Source organism: Zalophus californianus, chromosome 9 (genome assembly GCF_009762305.2).
Source record: "Zalophus californianus isolate mZalCal1 chromosome 9, mZalCal1.pri.v2, whole genome shotgun sequence".
In the NCBI taxonomy this organism is placed as follows: domain Eukaryota; kingdom Metazoa; phylum Chordata; class Mammalia; order Carnivora; family Otariidae; genus Zalophus; species Zalophus californianus.
The window spans coordinates 4,993,972-5,011,470 of NC_045603.1; the positions used below are offsets into that span (position 1 = coordinate 4,993,972).

The window sequence follows — 17,499 nt, forward strand, 5'->3', positions numbered from 1 at the left end:
CCCCCCAGCCTTTCCTCCTGGGTTTTCCTCTGGGCTCCGGGCAGACTGGTTTTGCTGGAGAAACTGCTTGGGCAACACATAGAAGGTTTTTAACCAGTTCAGTGGATGGCACAGAAAGCAAAACCTTAAGAACCTTCCAGAAAACAAGCAAGACTTCTGCTGGGGTCAGAGGAGCCCACTGTGGTAGCTCTTGATGTCAAGGTGTTTTGGTGACACTCTCTCACATTCAGGCAGGTAGTGCGGTGGGGATGGAAGGGGGGCATTCACACCTCCTGCCAGACACCCTAGGTTTGAGCCTCAGCCCTGCTCCTTGCTGCCTGGGTCTCTAGGCAAACCACTTGGCCTCTCTGAGCCTCAGCTTTCATATCTGTTAATTGGGTATGGCCACGATCACCCTCTGGGCTGGCTAGTGCCTGGAGAAGGTCTGCACATAGGACCAGGCACACGGGAGATGCTCAGGAAATGGCAGCCCCCCCTCTTTCCGGGGGTCAGCCCACGCCCTGGAATCAAAGCTGAGGAGAGCAGTACTCCGTGCTGAAATGAGCTGCATGTATTTTCTTGATAATCTTTTCGGAAGCGGCCCGGCGCCTGTACCCCCACCCCCACTTTTCCCAGGGTGTAGACAGTCGGTGGCCTCACTGTTCTCTCCGGAGGGTACAGATGGGCACGAGCTGAAGGCTTCCCTGCGCCAGGCGTCGAGTGCTCTCGGGACGCCAGAGGTACGCATCGACGCCAACGCTGATGTGGATACGGACAGTAACTCCGGGGCCGATGCCAGCCTGAGCGAAAGGCCACACACCGGAGCACTGTGACGGCAGGAGCAGGGGCCTGTACCGCCACTCTTGATCCTCACATGGGGACTGTCCCTCTCAGGGCCTTACATGGAGCCACCAGATCCTTACCACAACCCTAGGCACCAAGTGCTTGCAATTCTCACCACTTTACAGACGAAGAAACTGAGGCACACAGAGGTCAAGACACTTGCCAACGTCACACAGCTGGGGATAGGTGGGGCCGGGATTCGAACCCAAGCACCCTGGCTCCAGCACCCATGGTTTTAATCATCTCAACAGTTTAGTCCAAGCTACCCAATGCAGATGACAGAACTGAAGCTCAGAGAGGTTAGGCAGCTTTCCCATGGCCACACAGCTGTTAAATGGTGCTGCCAGGATTTACAGCAGGTGAGCCTGCTTTGCGGCCCCTCTCTGGCCCTGGCTGGCTCCTCCTCCCAGCCCTGCCCAGAGCCCTGTCCCTAAGTCTGGGTCACCAGAGTCACCAGAGTCACCAGAACTGGGCTCACGCACAGATCTCAAAGCCCTCACCCCAGTGGTGCTCCCCCACTGAGATTCAGTTCCGAGACATATCACAGGGATGTGGTTAAATGGCAAAAAGAGGGTTATGGTGTCACCAGGAAGTTACCTTTTTGTTCCACTAAACCCACGTCTTCATAGCAGTCCAAGACTCTAATTTGTATCTCCTGACTCAGACTTGGGGCGTGGCTGGGTCTTCTTCGGCACGTCCCCCGGGCCCACCCGAGGCTTCTGGGTGAGCCTAAAGCAGGACATCCTGACCCTGCTGTGTGACCCTGAGCAGCAATGACCCCACAGTCTGACCCTACAGCTTCCTGTTCAGATCGCACCTGTGGCCTCTCCCTACACGTGTGGGTCTCTTTGCCTCAACGGGGATCCCCCTGCCATCTGCCAAGGCCTGTGGGAAGGAGCAAGGGAATGAATGAAGGAATGAATGGCTTTTCCTGCCCCTCTATGGGCATCTTGGGAGCCCACCCTCCTCACAGATGTCCCAGAAGATGATTTTGTTCATGTCCACGAACGCCCAGGACTCAGGGCACCCGGAGAGGTGGGGAGAGGGCCCCGGGCTTTCTCCTTCCTTCTCCTCCCCCCAGGTCCTCCTGGCTCTGCCGGGAGTCGCCTGGGAGACCCGGGTGTCATCTCACAGTGCCTGTCTTGAGAAAGACCCGGCACCCGCATAGAACGCTGCCCGACTCTGCCCAGGTGATGCCGCTCAACCATCCCCAGGCCTTTTGATCCATCCATTAGAAATAAACAAACAAACAAAATCCATCAGCTAACAAATGTTTCTGCACAGACAGCTTTCCCTGCTGATGAGAAATTAAGGACACGCGAATGTCCCCATCACCAGATAGTAAGGTAGCTGAAATGCAGAACGCCAACCACTCTCATGGCTTACATCACATTCACTGCGGGATTGCGATGTGTCAGGCATCGGGCCTCTTTGGATCCCCTGACTGCCTGTAAGGAGTGGGGAATGGCATGATTTCTAGTGTTCAGGTGGAAAAATGGAGGTCCTGAGAAGCAAAGTCCCTCGCCCAGGACCATGCGGACAGCCAGCAGTGGCCCCGCGATGCTGACTCAGGTCTGCCTGACTCCGGAGCACTCCCCTACCCCCCACATTTTCAACAAACAGCTCAAAATCTCAGACAATGAGGCAGGAAAGACCCTTGGGAGGCCATAACTTGCTGAGTGCTGGGGACTTGGGCTCAGGGAAGGGGAGTGGCTTCCTCAGGGACACAGAAAGTCCACGCCCCTGGGTTGGGCTGCTCTTGGGTCCACCCCACGGCCTACCGGCCAGAGGGAGTATGTGATCTTGTGCCCTCATCCAAGGCCACCACTCAGCAGTGTTCACACTTGTATGTGCACGGGGTGGGGCTCGGGGGGGTGAGCTGTAAGACACAGATTCCTGGTGCCCTCATCAGAGGTCAGGACGAGAGCCCAGGCATTGGCATTTTATCAAGAACTGTCATTGAAGAGGACAATCTGGTGGTCCTGGACCCCGCCGCCAGAGCCCCTAGCTTACCCCTCCAGGAAGGGTTCTCAGGCTGGGCCCGGTGCAGGAGGTCTGAGAGGCCACAGGGAGCCCCCCTCCCCCTCCAGATGCAGTCCAGGGAATGCCGTTTGGAATCCCGGGGAACTCTGGCCCAGCGGGGCTTCCGCCAAAAGCATCACTAATCACCTGGACAGCGATGGCCTCTCCATCCTCTCTACACCATCTCACTGCTGCCCTGCAGCCTGGATGGGGAAATGGAGGCCGCCCACAGGAAGTGGCCTAAGACCACACCCAGTGACCCCCAGGCCAGGGACCCTCCCCGAGCCCAGCAAGTTTTCCCCTACCTTGGCTCCATTGGAAACAATCTTAGAAAGCGTCAGGCCCTGCTCCTGTGAACAAGGTCCAGCGCACGGTCTGATTTTGCCAGAGGCCCAGACCCAGTGGCAGGCAAGTCTGCCCTGCTGGCCACCTCTCAAGGGATGTGAGGGGGGTTCCCTAGTTCTGAGGCCACAGACCCCTCCGTGCTCCAGCCCTGGGGTTTCTGCCCTCAGATGTACCTGCCGCCCCAGACCGCCCCCCCGCCACCCAGGGCTCTGCAGGGCCAGCTCCCCACAGGAAGGTGGCAGGAGGCCCAGGCTAGAGGCCAGAGGGGTGGGGCCCCACGCTGAAACCGGACAGGGCTCCAAAAGGAGGTTCTCCCTCCCTCGACCATCTTTGTTTGCTCTATTGGGGGGGGCAGTGTAAAGGGAGGGGAAGAGGGGCATGGGGAGGGGGCAGTGTTGGGGAAGGAAGATCAGGAAACAAGGCAGCTGGACACCCAGCTGGACCGACACGCAGAGACCCACCCGCAGGGACGGAAAGTCAGAGATAGAGACGAGAAGGGGGCGGGGCGGGGCGGGGCGGGGCGTTGGGGGGGGAGGGCTGGCGAGGAGAGACCCCGAGAGGGGAGCTGGGAGGTCCTGGGTGGGGGGGCTCGTAGTGGGAGAAGGTGGAGCCCCTTGCCGGGGCCGCCCGACCCCTACCCCATCCCATGTCCCCGCACTCGGCGTGACGCGCGCGCGCGCGCACACACAGACACACAGACACACACAGACACACACACGCACACGCGCGCACACACACACATACACACACACACACATACACAGACACACATAAACGGCGCTCCGGCGGACCCGGCCCGGCCTCTTCAGGGGCGCGCGTGCGACTCCCCCGCCCCCCCCGGCCCCTTCCCCCCGCGGGGCCTCCGGGGCCCGTCGCCGCCGCTCACCTCGGTCCCCGCGCCACCGCCGCCGCCGCCGCCACCGCGCAGAGCCCGAGCCCGGGCCGGGGGAGGGGGCCGCGGAGGCCCCGCCCCGCCCCGCCCCCGGGCCCGCGCTGGGGCTCCGGACGCGGCCGTGGCCACCGCCGCCCGGGCTCCGCAGCCGATGCGAGTGAGCGAGACCCGCGCGAGGACGCGACCTGCGGCCGCCGGGGAAGCGGCCCGCCCGATCGGGGAGCTGGGGCCGGGGCGCCCTCCGCAGATCCCCCACCCCGGTGCACTGCGCAGGCTGTAGGCGGTGCCCGCCAGGGATGGGGCGTCCCCGGCCACCCAGTAACCCACCCCTCGGCGGTCCTTTAACGCCCACCGAGCGCCCTCTCCTCGAGCCTCCGCCTGCGCGGGGCGCTGCGAGCCGGGAGGAAAAATCAGACGTTCGGATTCAGTCCCTGCCCCGCTGGGCGGGGGTGGGGGGTGGGGGGGGGCGGTCGCTCAGGGTCTGGCAGCTGGCAGAGGGGGCAGGGATGGAGCAAAGAGATGCTTCCAGCGTCTGACTGGCCCAGGGCTCTGGTTCTCAAAGTCTGGCCCCATCTGCTGGGGGGGCATCTCCCTGAACTTGCTAGCTATGCACGTTCTCAGGCCCCAGCCCAGACTTACAGAATCTAGGGTTGGGGCCTAGGAATCTGGGTTTTTACCAAGCTCTCCGGGTGATTCCCAAGCTCCGAGAAGTTTGAGAAGTACTGGCCTGGTTGAAATGTCGGGCACCCCATATCTCATACCCCAGATGGAACACCCAGGTCCCACACCCGAGAGTATAAAGAAGGGGTTCTTTTCATCCTTTGTTTAAAAAGGTCCACCCTGTCTCCTTTGTGACACTGTGCTGGGAAGGGGGACAGGGGTGAGGGTGGCTCCTGGACCAGGAATTCTGTGGCAGGATTAACAGGCAGAGAAGAGTGCCCTCAGGGGCAAGGCCATCTGGCTGGAGCCTTCCCTGGCGGGTACTGGTCCTTAGACGTGTGTTAAAGTGTAGGGATGGTTTTAAAGTTTTGAAATGCAATTATGCAAGTATTTCTGTCTGTATTCAGGACTTTCTCTCCCATGATGGTGCTTGTGAGAAGCTAAGCCACCTGCCCTTGTTAAAATGGGATAGGTTAGGCAGCAGGCCTTCCTGGTGACTGGAGGCCAGGAGAGGGAGTGTGCCGATGGGCTTCGCTGGGGTCGAGGGGCAAGCACCTCTGCCTGGGCAGTGGGCCAGGGCATCCAGAAGGTGGGGAGGGCATCTGGACAGAGGGACCAGTTGGAGAAAGCACAGGTAGCGAGTGGGTCCTGGGGATGTCCAGCATGTTCTCCGGACTATCTCAAAGAACCTCCTTTTCTTTTCTTCCCTTGTCCTGCTTTGGTTCTCTTCCTAGCGCTTGGGCTTGGCATTTTATTCTGTAATTGGTCATTTCTTTCGTGTTGAGTTTGTCCACTAGGATGCGAATTCCCTGGGAGAGGGGCCTTGTCTCTTTTCTTCCTCCAAAGGATCCCCAGCGGTGAGGAGAGTGTTTGGTACTTAGAAGGTGCCAACTAGATGTTTGTGGAAAGAATGGGTAATGGATGGTCCCATAGTGAGCACCGCTGGTCACTTTTCACTTGTGGCACCCCTGTCCCCCCACCAGGTCCGTCTTCTGCCCGGCTCTGTGCCCACGCTGATGGTTGGCATCCTCCGCTGGTAGCTGGTTGGGGCTGGGACAGCAACAGAAGCAGCAGTTGGAGATGAGGAAGGAGATGGAGAGAGGATGGGGCATTTCCTGCCGCTGACCACGTGCCGCATCCCTGGCACTGGCTGTGCCCCCTGTGATCATAGCTCTTGCTGGGACCCCCCTCCCCCCGCAGCTGTAGCTCCCCCTGGCTTCCATATGAAACACCACGTCCTTGGCTTGTTCTTTCCAGCCCCAAGGATGGTAGCAGCTCCCTGTAATCACAGCCTCTGGGTGCTTCCTTAACCTGCCCACGCCTCTGTAAATAGTCCCTTTCGTATGTCCCTTGTTTGGACCACACGGATGACATTACGGTGGTGGATGCATGTCGTCACACATTTGTCCAAACCCACAGAATGCACACCAAGAGGGATACTAATGTCAGCTCTGGACTTTGGGTGCTACATCAATGCAGGTTCATCCGTTGTAAGAGATGTCCCACTCTGGTGGGGGATGCTGATGATGGGGGAGACCATGCATGGTGAGGGGGGCAGGGGGGCATAGGAAATCTCTGTACCTTCCTCTCATTTAGGCTGTGAACATAAAGCTGCTCTAAAAATATTAAGTTAAAAAAAATGCCCAAGACCATGCAGTGAATAATGACAGAGCCAGTACTTAAACCCAAAGACCTCTTGGTTTGAAGCCTCTATGTCTGACTTTTGGGGGGTTTGAGCTCTTCTCCCCTGAGGGGCCCAAGTCTGGGGGTAAACAGTGAAAATGAAGGAGACACGGGTGGTATAGACGGCAGCCAACCCCCAGGAGCCCCTGGAGAGCATGCCAGTGACTACTCCCAGGATAACCATCTGCCTCTTTTAGCAACTCGGTGAGAACTGAGTATCCCCTAGGGCCTGGCAGGAAACCCCAGTTCGAGCGCTCGTGTGTGTTAGAGCGGCTCCGAGGGTCACGTGAGGCTGTGGGAAACCACCAGGAGGCTCAGGTGAGGCCCCTGTCCTGACCACAGCAGCCGGTTGACCTTCCATTTCCTTCCTTTGCTCTCCAAGCGAGCAGATGAAGCCAGTGGCCCGCCCCCCCCCCACCCCGTGTGCCCAGACTGTCCTGGTGCTGGAAGGACACACGTTCTGCAGCTAGGAGACCAAGGCTGAGGCCCTTGTCAGGTGACCTGTCCACGCTGAGCCTCAGGCTCCTTGTCCCCACAATGGGGGTGGTCACACCTGCTATTTCACGAGTTTGTGTATTTATATATTTATTCATGGGTCGATTGAGTCACTGAAAAATATCTAACGAGCTTTTGCTCATTGTCTGGCACATAAGAAAAGTGCTTTGCAAATCTACAGCCCTGTGCAAAATTGAGTTCTCCGATGGGTGAGTGTCTGTTGTGGGACAGGGTGAAAGCCTGCAGACTCTGAGGGCTCTCTGCATGGGGAGGACACTTGGAGACACCTCCCCAGTCAGTGCAGGCAGAGAGACAGGGGCCAGCAATGTGCAGTGACTTGCCCAGTGTCATATAGTGTATGACACGAGGTTTGTAATGCACACCCCCTGCCCCCAGATGTCCACGCCCTAATCCGCAGAGCTTGTGAGGATATTACCTTTCAGGGCAAAAGGCACTTTGCAGACGTGATTAAGGTTTTTCAGACGGGGGCACGATCCTAGATTATCCGATGGGCCCCCTGTCATCACAAGGATCCTTCTTGGAAGGAGGCGGGAGGGCTAGAGGAAGAAATGGGTGGCATGGATCAGAAACGGAGGGGGATGACAGATGCCACGCCCATGGCTTTGAGGGAGGAGGAGGCCACAAGCCGTGGAAAGCAGGTGGTCTCTAGGAGCTGGAAAAGGTAACAGGACAGATTCTCTCCTTGAGCTTCCAGAAAGAATGCAGCCCCTCCCAAATTTTGGCCTCTAGAACTGCAGAGAATGATTTGTTTTAAGCCTGTAAATATGTGGCCATTTGTTAGAGCGGCCACAGGAGACTAGTATCCACAGCAAGGCTGGGTTTGGAGGCTGTCTCCTGCAGCTCAGCTGAGCCCTGCCTCCAAGCCTTCCATCCAGGGGCTCCCGTGAGATTGGAGAGATTGGCGGGTGCTTTGGCATTCCCTTTCCTCCCATAGGGTGCTTAACATGTAGCAAAAAATATACATAAAATAACTAATAATGGAAAAAGCAAAACAGAATGACTCCCAGCCTCTCCTACCCAGTGGAAGAACTAGAATGCCCCTCTTCCTTGCTTTGCAGATCTGATCTGCTATTATAGATTTAAAAGGGTGGTGCTGGGTAGCATTTTGGGACATGAAGGGGAGATAAGGTTTTCTGAGCAATGATAACATGACATTTGCATACGTTTCCCCGTTGTGTACTCTGCTTTCCTTTTGCACTTCAGCTTCTCGGACTTGACCTTTTGTCTCAGATGCTCCATTAGATGGCACTGCTTAAGCAGGCGGGTCCCTACGCACTCACTGGCAGGCACCTGTTAGTTACAGAGCTGGTGTGCTGGTAAGCCGCGACAAACAGGAGGAGCCTCAGAGGTACTTCCCTCAACTCCTCATTTTCTTTTCTGGAATGGAAGCGGGGAGGCTGGCTTTCAGCTCCGGGTCCCTGGGGTGCGGCACCGGGCTTGGCCCACAGTAGGTGCTCAGCGGAAGTCTGGCAAATGGCGGAAGTAACTTGCAGAACGTTGTATGAAGCTGCCACCCAAGAGACGTTTTGACAAATGAACGCCTCACCTGCGCGGCACACCTGGCACCATGCATGGGCATGGCACCTGGACATTGCACCTCTGTGCTATACCTGGGTATCACACCTGTGCACAAAGCTCAGGTTGACAAGTAGGCTGTGGGAGCCAGGAAGGATCTGGATTCCAGCCAGGCTGGGGCCACGCAGGTTGAGGGGACCTTTGTCCTTAGCTATGTCTCTCTTAGGAGGCTCCAGACTCTCCCTCTGGAAGTGCCAGCTCTACTCGAGAGGGCACTGTCGGGATGGAGCCCACCTTGACAAGCAGGTACCAAGAGTTTATCTCCTTGTGATGCAACCTTGAACCTCTCATCTTGGGAGTGTCCACTCTTGTCCCCCGGCCCCGTCCACCCAGGATTCCAGTCCACCCAGACTGCCTGGTAGCCCCCACCCCTTGTCCCTGGACCCCAGGGGAAATCCAGGGGACCCGGGAAACCTCAGTGCAGAGCTTGGCCCGTCCACCACGTCCACCCCTGAGCTCTCCATCCCAGCATGTGGTGCATTTGGGAATTTTCCTGAACATTTGAGGGGCTGTGGGGAGGGTCCACCTTTTGTTCCCTTCTCTGGAGAGCCCTCCCTCTCCAGAACAGCTTGTCCTCCTGTGAAATATAAACGACCACACAGAACAACATCAGAGAAGGCTGCTAGCTGATAATCAAGACAAAGACAAGACCCGTCGGTCATCACTGAACACAGACGACAGCGTGAACATTGTGCAGGCCACAGGAATGACCAAACCCAGTTCTAGCCGGCTGCAGGCCCTGTGGACTAGGGGTTATTATTTATTTATTTATTTTTTCCAGTAAGCTCTATGCCCAGTGTGGGGCCCGAACTCACGACCCCACGATCAAGAGTCGCACGCTGTACCGACTGAACCAGCCAGGGGCCCCTGGACGAGGGTTATTGAGATGCCCCCTTCCTGACAGCACCCAGTCTGGAGCAGAGCCCCGCCTCCTCAGGCCCCCCGTGTCCCCCCAGCACCCGCCCAACACCCCGTAGGTCCTTCCTACCCCCTTGCCGAGCACCCCCCGCTGCCGTGGTGGCTCTCCCTCTAGGCCACGGGTGATGGCCCCTCTTTGCTCACCCACAGGGATGCTCCTGGTGGCCTCTGCCGGAGACATTAGGCAATGGGGAGGCTTCCCCTGGACCACCAAGAGGACAGGCTCCTTCTCCAGACCCTCAGACTGAGGGGGGAGAGAGCTGGAGGGGAGGTGGGAGGTTCGAACCTGGCTGGGGGCTGTGCCAGCTCGACATTGGACCGTCGGCGGCTGATACTGCTGTGGTGACAGGGCCCAGCAGGCTGGCTGGGGGAGGTGACCCAGCTCGGGCAGTGGGCTGACTTGCCAGGCGGGGCTGGAGGGGCGGGGGCTCTGGCAGAGAGCTGCTACCGCCTGACTCTCCCGTTGGCCCCGGCTCCCGCGTTAGACTCGTCTGCTCTGGGTCCTGTCCCAGCGGAAGCCCAGGCGCCCCTCTGTCTTCGGCGCTGGGGAGACCGCTGGCTGGCCACAGGGGGCTGAGTCTGATTCAACTGGAGGACCATGTGCCTCATCTATGCTAGGTTTGCATGTGGGGCTGGGCTGCAGACGGGAGCCCGGGGGGTGCTCTGGGGTCAGGGGAGCCAGACTCTAAAGCCAGTTCTGCCACTTGATGTGACAAGGGCTCTAAGCTGGAGCTGGAGCTGGCCCTCTCCTCCTGGGAGTTCATCAGCAGTTCTGCACAGAGGCCAGAGCCCGGCTCGGGACTCGGGGACCAGTGCTCACCCCACAGGCCAGCCCCCTTGAGCATGGAGGCTCTGGTTAAGTACCCCAGGCCTGGTGCCTGCCGGTGAGGGTCTTGGGCTCAGATCCGGGCACTGAACCAAGGCAGGGGTGCCTGACAGGGTGAACTCGGCAGGACCCGGCCTGCTGGCCCCGTGGGCCAGATTCTCCTTCCAGAGACCCACTCATTCCTGGTGGGAATGGCTCTGGCAGCACAGTGTTCCCTCCCCTACCCAGGGTCGGGGGCGGGGAGATAAAAGGGGTCTGGGCTGAGGCCCGTCACACAGCCAGCCTCTGTCCCCTTACCCCTCCAATGTCCACCCTGAAAAGCTGGCAGGGAGCCCCCTGCACCCGGCCCAAGCATCCGGGGCCAGGGGGCAGGATTAGCGCGGCCTGGCAGTCCTGCCAAGAAGCTGTCTTCAAACAGAACAAGCCTGGCCACTGCAGAAACCCTGGCCCAATTTGCCTTAAAATAACTCAGCATCCTCGGTGGCCTTCCGGGCAGAAGCAGCCCCTGCAGACTTCTCCCCAAGTTCAGCATTCCCGGACACTCCCTTCAATGCCAGAACCATCCCTCCCTCACTGAGGCCAGGCCTGGTGGGCACTTTGTGGATTTACTAGGGTTTTCTGCATGGACTGTCATGATGCTGGCACGTAGAGACCGGCTGGAACCTCTGGACTCGAGGGGGGATGGAAGCGGGGACAGCGGACAACAGGGTCTCCAGGGAAAGGCTTCAGTCTCTCACCATTCCCTGTGGCTTTAGTTATAGGTTTTTCTGTAGTTTCTCTATTTAGTTCGTGATGTTCCCTCATATTCCTAAGTGGCTGGAAAAAAAATTTTTTTTTTATCATGAATGAATTTGGTCACATGTTTTTTGTGATATACTACAGTTTTTAAAAATCCTTTACTCTGTTAATGGAGCAAATCACCTTGATTGATTTTGAACATTAAATCAACCTTGTGTTTCTGGCAAAAAGCCCACTTTGTCACGATTCATTATCCTTTGTGTATATTGCTGGGTTCGATTTGTTATAATTGTGTTGAGGATTTGCTTTACATTCAAGAATGATACTGGTCTGTAGTGGTCTCTCTCTCTTGTCGAGTTTCGGTATCAGGATGGCTCTACCTTGTTAGAACAATTTAGGATGTGCTCCTTCCTCCTCCAGTGTCTGAAGGGGTTCCTGTCAGACTGGTATTATTTCTTCCTTAAATATTTGATAGAATGCACCAGTGAAACCATCAACGTCCACAGTTTTCCTCCTGAGAGTTTGAACTACAAATGCAAATTTTCAAAATAGGTATGAGGCTCTTTAGATGTTCTTATTTTCTTCTTGTGTCAGTTTGGATAATCTATGGTTTTCGAGGAGTTTGATTCGCATCAGTTGCCAACTTTATTGACAAAGTTTTTCCTAATGTTCCCCTATTATCATTTTAATGTATGTAGGATCTGTAATGATGTTCCCTCTTTCCTGGGTTTGCTAATTTGTGCTTTCTTTCTTTTCTTTGATCAGTCTCACCAGGGCTTCGGCTATTTTATTAATCTTTTCCAAGAACCAATTATTGGCCGTGTTGATTTTTTTTAAGATTTTATTTATTTATTTGAGAGAGAGAGAATGGGGCTGGGGGAGGGGCAGAGGGAGAGGAAGAAGCAGACTTCCTGTTGAGCAGGGAGCCTGACCTGGGGTTCGATCCCAGGACCCTGGGATCATGACCTGAGCCAAAGGCAGACGCTCAACCAACTGAGCCATCCAGGCGCCCCAGCTGCGTTGATTTTTGTATTCATTTCCTATTGCTGCTGTAACTAATGACTTGGAGCTCAGCAAGGCAAGGCAAATGTTTTACCTTCCAGTCCTGAAGGCCAGAAGTCTGATGTAGGTCTCTCGGGGTTAACATCAAGGTGTCTGCAGGGCGCTCTTCCTTCAAGGAGGCTACTGGGCAAAGTCCCTCCTGACCTCTTCCAGCCTCCAGATGCTCCCCACTCTCCTTGGCTGGTGGTCCCTGCCTCCCTCTTCAAAGCCTGCACTGGGGGGATCAGCCCTGCTCGGATCTCAGCACGCTGAACCTCTGCCGCCCTGTTCCACTTTTAAAGACCCTTGTGATTGATCACTCTGAGCCCACTGGAATAATCGAGCATAATCTCTCTGTTTCTGCAGGCTTAATTTAACCTGTCACCTTAATTCCCCTTAGCCACCCATCCTCACGGAGTCAGATTCCAGGGATCAGATGCGGACATCTCCGGGGGGCTGTTATTTTGGAGAATTTGATTTTCATTTGCTCTCTAGCTTCTTTAGATTACTGGTTTTAAACCTCTGTTTTTTCACAATATGAACACTGAAAGCTTCCATGCCCTCTAAGCCCTGAGTTAGTTAGCTGCTTCCCACAAATTCTGACATGTATTTTTGTTTTTGTTCAGTTGAAAATATTTTCTCATTTTCCTTGGATTTCTTCTTGGACTCACAGGGTTATTCCATGGCGTGTTTCTTAAATTTGCAAACATTTGGAGCTTTCCTAGATTGATTTCGTTGTTATACATCGACGAGGGAGGAATTCTTCATATGATTTCGGTGCGTGCACTGAGACTTGCTTTACGGCCCAGGATCTGACCTATGCCGGTGAAGGTCCCATGCGTACCTGAAATGTGTACTTTGAAGTTGTCTGCTGCCCTGCTCTGCAGGTATCGGCTGGGACAGAATCTGGATTACCATCTCCCCTCTGCACCTGTGGTCCCAGCACCTGTCTTACATGCTGGTATACCGCTGGCCCCGCCCCCAGGCCTGGGTCAGTGGGTGAAGGTATGCAGCTGGGGGACGGAGGGGGAGAGACAGAGGCACTATTTTGGTCAAAGTTTGTTGAATGAGCTAAATGTCAAATCATAAGCAGCCTGGGCAAATGCTCAAGGAAAAGGCGTGGAGGGAACCTGGTGTGTGGGCTGGCGGGCAGATCCTCACCTGTTTGGTTCTCCACGTACCTGTGTCCCACCAGGACCCAGCCAGGACGCAGCACAGGTCAGGCCCCCTGTAACCACTCCTCCGTGCAAGGATGACTAGAGGGGAGGGCTTACCCAGTCAGCCAGATCTGGGTCCCTGTCCTGGCTCTGCCCCAGGGAGCTGTGTGATCCTGAGCGAGGCATTTACCTCCCTGGTGCTCGGCTTCCTCACCTGCTAAGTAGGAGAGTAACCAGTACTTTGCAAGTGTTGAGATGGTTGAGATGAAGCACGCAGAACTCTTGCCTGGCACAGCACCTGGCGTGGGGCAGGTGCTCACCTTTTCTTGGTGTTGTCTGTGCCCAGGGGGCTCCTGGGGCACTCCCTGGTCGTCCGGAAGCCTTGGGTGGCTCTGAATGCTGGAAGGAGCCCTGCCCACGGGGGTCCTCCTGTGCACCTTGTTAAACCCCCACCCCCTTATAGACTCCTTTCTGGGCTCCTGGCCCCCCGGCATCCAGGGGCAGATTGATTGCTTCCAGAGATGCTGGGCTCACTACTTCCAGCCGTTGCCTGAGCTCTCATTGCAGGGTTCGGGTGGAGAAAGATCTTTCTCACCTACTTCCCTTGTCCTCCTGTCCGGTGCCTCACCTAGACTGCCCACCTAGGGGATGGGTGCCTCCTTTTGGAATGTAAGGAAAGCAGGAAGATGGATCCCAAACACAGTGAGGCCAGTGAGGAAAGAAATCCTGCCACTTCTCTCGCTCTTTCAAGCAGGGGGAGCCGGCAGAGGAAGAAGAAGACTCCCCACTGAGCAAGGAGCTGGACGCAGGGCTCAATCCCAGGACCCTGGGACCCAGGACCCTTAACCAACTGGGCCACCCAGGAGCCCCTCTTGCTCTATTTCTTTTAGAAGCTGGCCTTGGTATTTCTGGGGTGGTGTTGTCTTTTGGTCCCTCCACCCCGTCTCTGCCCCGACATCTCCACCTCATCCTCCAGGGCCAGCCACAGGTCCCCCACTGCCTCTGACAGGTGCCAGCCAGCTGCCACCTCATTGTGGCATCAGGCTGGAGCAGGTGGAGGATGGGGCGGTGACCCACCAGAGGGCACTGTCAGGCCCTGGAGGCTGGCTGGGCCTTGCCACAGCAGTTTCACATAGCAGCAATGTCCCTGCCCTGGCTTCCGCAGACAGTGGGCTATGGAGGTAACCGCTGTCCCCTGCCCCCAGCTTCCCACAGCTGCTTCCTGCCCTGCCACCAGCAGGAACCCAGCCCTCTCCGGGCCCCCCAGGACAGGTGCTGACCCTGCCCCAGGGGCTCTGGGGGCCTTTGTCCGTGACCCTGACAGAAGCCTGGGGACAGGAACGCCCTGGCCTCCTTGCTTCCCCTGATCGGGCATCGGCCTCACCACAGAGGTCCCCCTATGCCCTGGGTTCCTGCTGGGGGCTTGGGTGTGACCGTGGGTGGGCCCGGGGCCCTGGAAGGACTTGTCTCTGCCTCAGCCAGCAAGGGCCCAGGGCAGATTCGGTTCCGGCCCACAGAATTCTCATAATGGGAATCTCTCAGCTCAGCTTGTGACCCATCATAAATGCTCAGAAAATATATTTTCAACAACTGTGCGCCTGTAATTACATGTTTCTGGGACCCATCTCCCCTCCAGAGTCTGGATGCAACTTGGCGAGAAGGTTTTGTGTGATTTACTTGTCAGTCCCCAGCCCCAGCCTGGCTCCAACATGGAGGACACCAGGGACATTGGGCCAGTGACTGCGTGAGTGAGCAGGCTGATGGGTGACCCAAGCCTCCCCGAGCTGGGCCCGGCTCTCCGGCCAGGGCTGATGGGAGTGCTTGGCCTCCTGCCGCTGGGGAGAGGAGCCAGGCGGCCCCAGATGGGGCCCTGGGCCTCTGAAATAGGAAGAGGTTCTGAGACACGTGGATCTTGACACCGCCCCCCCCCCCCCCCCGCCGCCTCCAAACCGCGTGGCTGGTAGAGGGGATGTGTAATTTAAAAAAGACCTCTCCAGCTATATGGAAACTCCTGCCAGGCAAGGAGAAATAAAGAAGGCACTAACGAAGTCCAGGAGCCCAGCTTGTTTGATCCGATGCTGTTCTGGGAAGAGGCAGGAGTGGCTCTGGCCCAGGGAACAGCTTGTCCCCCTGAAGCGGGCCAGCCAGGGGGATGGGCCGGCAGAGGCAACTACTCGGTGGCCAGACCCTGCTTGTGCCCGCTGTCCACGAGTTCTCTTGTGACCCTCCCGTCGTCACCGCGTCTGGGTTGGGAAGCCGCTGGCCGAGGCCATGGACCCGGATCTGTGGGCTTCCCCAGCCTCCCAGCCCCAGCCCCTGCCGGGCCCAGAGGAACTGGTGAGAAATGCATCCTCGTGGGGGTGGGGGGATGGGCGCTGGAGCGGGGCGAGCCCCCTCCCTGCTTCAGGTGCGCAGCCAGCCGCATGGGCCAGAACAGGTCTGTCTGGGCGGGTGGTGGGGGGCCACAGCCCTCTGGCGGGAACGTGAACTTCCGCACCCTGGCGGGAGGCCCGCTGCACACCATGGGTCAGGAAGTGAGCTGACACAGTAATTCCACGCTGGAAACCCATGCGGAGGAGGGATTCCAAAACCCTTCACGCTGTTCCTGCCAGCCTTATTTGCAGTAGAAAGGTACGTGCCCAACAAGAGGGAAGCATGCTGTGATTATACATCCTCTCTCCAGAAAGTGAGGGAATCAGCTTTATAAAGAGTTTTCGAAGACCGGGGGGGGGGGGGGGGGGGAATGCTTATGCAATCAGATTGAATTTAACAAACCCTCACCAAGATTCAAAACGTTATGGGGAGATGAGACCCGAGAGAAACACGTTGAGTTGTTATCAGGGATGATCTTTGCTGCCCTGCAGTATGGGACGTTTCTGCTCCTGGTTTTCCAAATTTCCCAATGCCTGGTAACGAGTGCCTACTGTCTCGAGGGTGGGAGGGCACAGGAGCACATCATTCCGCGGATCAAGGGTGGCCACACAGTGGATGAAAAGACGGGGTCTTGCATCACACCCAAAATTAGGGAGAAGCAAGGTAAGTCTGGCGCAGCCTCTGGCCCAAGCCCTATGCTGAGAATGGAGTCCCAACCCGCAGCTCACATTCCAAAATGATCGCCTCCGTGGCTCAGATGGCTGCGCGTCTGCCTTCGGCTCAGGTCGCGATCCCAGGGTCCTGGGATCGAGCCCCACGTCGGGCTCCCTGCTCGGCGGGAAGCCAGCTTCTCCCTCCTCTCCCACTCCCCCTGCTTGTGCTCCTGCTCTCACTGTCTCTCTCTCTCTCTCTGTCAAATAAATAAATAAATAATCTTAAAAAAAAAAACGACACAGATCAAAATGATCTGGTCACGCTTAGGATCTGCTTCCCTCACAGGCGCCTGAGACTCTTCCTTCCCCGTGCGCGGCTCTCTACCCTCTCCGCCGCTCGGTTCACATCACCGGCCTCTCCAGCTTCGGTCTGACTGTTAGCCTAGCTCACAGATCCTGCTGCTGACGCTTAGGGGCCTGGGAGGGAGTGGGGGTGGGAGGAGGTGAGCGGATTGCAGATAATTACATTGTAATCCCTGTGTCTCTTTTGCCTTTAGACCCTGGTCACATTGAACCTGAAACGGAAGCACCAGGATCCCTTCAAAGCCAAGCCATACAGCGCGGGTCCACATCCCGGCTCAGATGCTAAGACCTTAATCTCCGGCCCTTGGATTTGGCCTTGTGGCTGGGCTTCCCGTTCCTCAGGCACAGCAGGTTTCCAGTGCTGTGCCGTTTGCTCCCCTTAGCTGCATGCCTTCAGATGAGAAAGCACCTCCTGTGGAAAACCCTCCCCATCCCCTGATGCCAGGTGCTACCCCTCGGTGGTATCGGCTGTGTTTGCCTCCAGCCCTTCTTGGTGGGAAGGGAGTGACCTTCGTACACTGAAGCTGTCCAGTGCCACAAGCCCTCGGTGCGGGGTTGGCTGCTTGTTGTATCTTCGGTGTGGGAGGTGGTGCCATGCACACAGTAGGCGCTCAAGGAACCTCTGTGGGACAAGCCTTGGGAGCAACTGAAAATAGGCTTTGCCTCCACTCATGGCTCTACAGGACACACCCAAGGGGGATGTTGACACCTGCAGGGTTCCTCTTGAAGGATCCTCGGTTTTCGTGGCTCTTGACTGAGCCACTCCACTTGCGGGACCTCAGTCAGCCTCTCTGTGAAATGGGCATCATGAACTCTGCCTCTCCCACTGAATTCTTTTTTTTTAAATTTAATTAATTTTTATCATCTTTTAAAAAAGATTTTATTTATTTGAGAGAAGGAGATCATGAGCAGGGG

General features: G+C 56.8%; 1 protein-coding gene across 2 annotated transcripts in view; it reads right to left on the reverse strand.

The window, feature by feature from the left end:
• PRR5 (proline rich 5) overlaps nucleotides 1-4,432 on the reverse strand; it is a 51,376-nt gene extending 46,944 nt beyond the window's left edge. The window contains exon 1 of one of the 2 annotated variants that reach the window (XM_027595001.2): nucleotides 4,409-4,432. The gene's annotated coding sequence lies outside the window, so the exon portion shown is untranslated. Of the gene's footprint in view, nucleotides 1-4,075; nucleotides 4,124-4,408 lie in introns of those variants that run through there. The other variant, XM_027594999.2, reaches the window with a different exon arrangement.
• Nucleotides 4,433-17,499: the final 13,067 nt, after the last annotated feature.